This window comes from Mobula hypostoma, chromosome 27 (genome assembly GCF_963921235.1).
Source record: "Mobula hypostoma chromosome 27, sMobHyp1.1, whole genome shotgun sequence".
In the NCBI taxonomy this organism is placed as follows: domain Eukaryota; kingdom Metazoa; phylum Chordata; class Chondrichthyes; order Myliobatiformes; family Myliobatidae; genus Mobula; species Mobula hypostoma.
Genome location: NC_086123.1, coordinates 19,407,153 through 19,411,805, shown reverse-complemented (window position 1 = coordinate 19,411,805; position 4,653 = coordinate 19,407,153).

Here is a 4,653-nt window from a genome sequence, read left to right as displayed (position 1 = left end):
ATGCACTTCATTTGAATATACACCCAGTGGCCACTTTATTTGATACCTCCTGTACCTAATAAAGTGGCCACTGAGTATATGATCATGGTCTTCTGCTGCTACAGCCCATCCACTTCAAGGTTTGATATGTTGTGCCTTCAGAGATGCTCTTCTGCACGTCACTTGTATTGCATCATTATTAGTTACTGTTGCCTTCCTGTGAGCTTGAGCCAGTCTGGCTATTCTCCCCTGACCTCTCTGTTCTAGCTGCTACCATCCAGGAAATGGTACCACAGCATTAAAGTCAGGACCAACAGGCTCCAGGACAGCTTCTTCCACCAGGCCATCAGACTGATTAATTCATGCTGATACAATTGTATTTCTATGCTATATTGTTATACATGATATTTATTACAAATTACTATAAATTGCACATTGCGCATTCAGATGGAGATGTAAAGATTTTTATTCATGTATGTGAAGGATGTAAGAAATAAAGTCAAATATTCAATTCATTGCCAAGGCATTTTTGCCCATGGAAATGCCTCTCATTGGATATTCAAGCAACATACATCAAAGTTGCTGGTGAATGCAGCAGGCCAGGCAGCATCTATAGGAAGAAGCGCAGTCGACGTTTCAGGCCGAGACCCTTCGTCAGGACTAACTGAAGGAAGAGTGAGTAAGGGATTTGAAAGCTGGAGGGGGAGGGGGAGATCCAAAATGATAGGAGAAGACAGGAGGGGGAGGGATAGAGCCGAGAGCTGGACAGGTGATAGGCAAAAGGGGATACAAGAGGATCATGGGACATGTCTCCGCCGCATCTGCTCTCAGGATGAGGCTTTTCATTCTCCCTCTGTCCCTCTGAATATACCTCTTGCCCATCCTCTGGGTCACCCCCCCCCCGTCTTTCTTCCCGGACCTCCTGTCCCATGATCCTCTCGTATCCCCTTTTGCCTATCACCTGTCCAGCTCTCGGCTCTATCCCTCCCCCTCCTGTCTTCTCCTATCATTTTGCATCTCCCCCTCCCCCTCCAGCTTTCAAATCCCTTACTCACTCTTCCTTCAGTTAGTCCTGACGAAGGGTCTCGGCCTGAAACGTCGACTGCGCTTCTTCCTATAGATGCTGCCTGGCCTGCTGCGTTCACCAGCAACTTTGATGTATGTTGCTTGAATTTCCAGCATCTGCAGAATTCCTGTTGTTCTCATTGGATATTTTTTGTTTTTCTCATTATTCTCTGTAAACTTGAGAGACTGTGTGTGAAAATCCCAGGAGGTCTGCGATTTCTGAGGTACTCAAACCACCCCATCTGGCACCAACAATCATTCCACGGTCAAAGTCACTGAGATCACATTTCTTCCTCATTCTGATGTTTGGTCTGGAAAAAAACAACTGAACCTCTTGACCATGTCTGCATTCTTCTAAGTACTTGAGTTGCTGCCACACGATTGGCTGATTAAATATATGCATTAATAAGCTGGTGTACTGGTGTACCTAATAAAATGGCCACTGAGTGTAATCTTCAGTGGCATTGGCAATGTAGTGAAATCAGATTTTTTTTGGTATTGATTTGGTCACATGTGCCCAGACAGAGTGAAAAGCTTGTCTTGTATACAGTTGATAGGGATCAAATGATTTGAATGATCATCAGGAAATTGGGAGCGACTGCAAGTTGCGAGCAGAGGTCACGATTGGAGAGTAATAGCCAGTAAGGATCAATAACAAACTAATATTCAGAGGGCAGTGAGGAACTCAGTAAGAAGAACGTGGGTAAAGCAGATGCAATATATTGGGACACTTGTCTGGGGGAGTCAGCAAGCGATGAGAACAAATTTGATAGTTGGCCTCTTTAGTAGCATGAATCAATAAACTGTTAACGTGAAAACATTTCTCCAGCAGATAGCCCATCAGTCAGGTGGGAAACTGCCCAGAGGCTGCTCGATGCAAGATATCAATCTGGTGGAATTCTGCGGGGTTTATAATCCAAATATGCAAGGACTCTCGTGCCTGAACATTATTTAGTGTATAAGCTAGCCAGTCTCCTTCCCCCTCCTGCCACCCTTTTATTCTGGCGTCTTTCCCCCTTTTTACTGTCCTGAAGAAGTGTCTCAGCCCAAAACATTGGCTGTTCATTTATTTCCATAGATCCGCCTGACTGGCTGGGTTCCTCCGGCGTTTTGTGTGTGTTGTCCTGGATTTCCAGCATCGGCAGAATCTCTTGTGTTAGTGTATAATGTGGCATGATGAATCATCGCCTCGATATCAATGTTGTAACTTCTGTGCGCAGAACATTCTGTGATGGACTGCACAATGAACAACAGCACTTGTTTTTTTTTTATTTTGAACGCTGGAAGCCAGTCTTGACGCTGTTGAACACCATTAGTGAAAGCGATTGAGTTGTTCAATCACTACGTTAATCCAACCGTGGCATGCAGACTAGCAATACCAAATGAAGTTCAGTGCCTCGGTGATCTTCCTTTCGCATTATATTGAGGAATTATTTAGTATTCGATCATGGTTTCCACCTTCAATTAGGGTGACACAGCTGTTATCGTTTTGGTAGTGAAATATAGACACTAGTCCCCAGTACTGTATGTTAAATTTTGGTTTCGGGTTGAATATGTCTCCTATTTCATCTCCTTTTCATTTTTAGCTGTGTTTGCTTCTCCTGCCTCCTGCAGCCAGGCTGCTCTGAAAAATAAAACTGCGTTACCTCTTACTTCATCAAGATAGTTGTAAGTTAAGGTTCCCCTTCCAGAGCCAAGGTTTTGACCCAAAACAATGATGGGTCCTTTCCTCCTACGGACGCTGCTGGACTTGCGGAGTTCTTCTAACAGAAGGATCCTGAAGGAGAGTCTCAGCCCGAAACGTCGACTGTGACGCACATCAAAGTTGCTGGTGAACGCAGCAGGCCAGGCAGCATCTCTAGGAAGAGGTACAGTCGACGTTTCGGGCTGAGATCCTTCGTCAGGACTAACTGAAAGGGATTTAAAAGTGGGGGGGAGGGGGAGATCCAAAATGATAGGAGAAGACAGGAGGGGGAGGGATGGAGCCAAGAGCTGGACAGTTGATTGGCAAAAGGGGTATGAGAGGATCATGGGACAGGAGGCCTAGGGAGAAAGAAAAGGGGGAGGGGGTATAGTGAGAGGGACAGAGGGAGAAAAAGGAGAGTGAGAGAAAAAGAATGTGTGTATATAAACAAATAACGGATGGGCTACGAGGGGGAGGTGGGGCATTAGCGGAAGTTTGAGAAGTCAATGTTCATGCCATCAGCTTGGAGGCTACCCAGACAGAATATAAGGTGTTGTTCCTCCAACCTGAGTGTGGCTTCATCTTTACAGTAGAGGAGGCCGTGGATAGACATGTCAGAATGGGAATGGGATGTGAAATTGCAGCTTTGATATGTGTTGCTTGAATTTCCAGCATCTGCAGAATTCCTCGTGTTTACGTTGACTGTGTACACTTTTCCATAGAAGCTGCCTGGCCTGCTGAGTTCCTCCAGCATTTTGTGTCTGCTGTGTCCTGAAGAAGGGCCTCGGCCCAAAACATCGACTGTACACTCTGTTCCACAGATCCTGCCTGGCCTGCTGAGCTTCTCCACCATTTTGTGTGTGTCGCTTGGATTTCCAGCATCTTCCACCAGATTCCAGTGTCTGCAGCCTCTTGTGTTTCACTTGATTACAACCTCTTGCTGCAATTCCAGTGTAGTACTGTTGTTTTCTAGGTGAAATGCTTCATAGGCTCTGTTATAAGGATGTAAAGATTCAAAGGCGCTATTTTGAAGGCCAAGCAGCATCTCTAGGAAGAGGTACAGTTGTCTTGGCCTAAAATGTCGACTGTACCTCTGTCTAGAGATGCTGCCTGGCCTGCTGTGTTCACCAGCAACTTTGTGTTGCTTGAATTTCCAGCATCTGCAGAATTCCTTGTGTTTGCACTATTTTGAAGAGTAGGTAACTTATTCCTTATGCCCCTCAAGTAATTTTATTGAAACTGATTATTACAGTGCTGTTTGTGGGAATTTACAGTTTGATTAGCTGTTATGATTCCAGCATTACAATAGTTAGTAAATATATAACTGTAAAATGTCCTGGAACAACCAAGTTTAAAAAGTGTTGTAAAGAACAAAGGTCTTTTGTAAACATTTTATAAATTCATAATGCAGTGGTCACATTATATTTTGAAGTTATCTGTTAAGTCAGTAGTCATAATGGAAAAAAATACTTTCTGCAGCCTTATTTGGGAAGCAGTGGATCTTTTAAGCTGGAAATAACAATGTGCAAAAATACAAGATGCAAAAATAATTCGACAACCCTTAAGTTTACGTGAAAATTGACCAGGAATTATGGTTGAAATATTGAGACGCTGTTCCGAAGAGTTTTGCTTCGGTTTAAGATGCACGGGTCAGTAGAACACTAAAATTAGGTGAAAAAGGATTCACGATCCTGTGGCGGTGGAATCTTGTGTGGTTGAGTGAAGGCTAGCTGGGTTTGTGTGAATAATTAAGTAAAAAGAAGTGTGTTGAGCAAATTTACAGCCTACTATTGGAATTTCTCCATATCTGGGGAGAAAGCTAGATCTTTGCTGTTTGAACCATCGATTGGTGGACTAAAGGATCTTTAAATTCAAGACCCACTAGATTTTCAGATTATGATTTACAATTCGATTTAAAAAAAAAT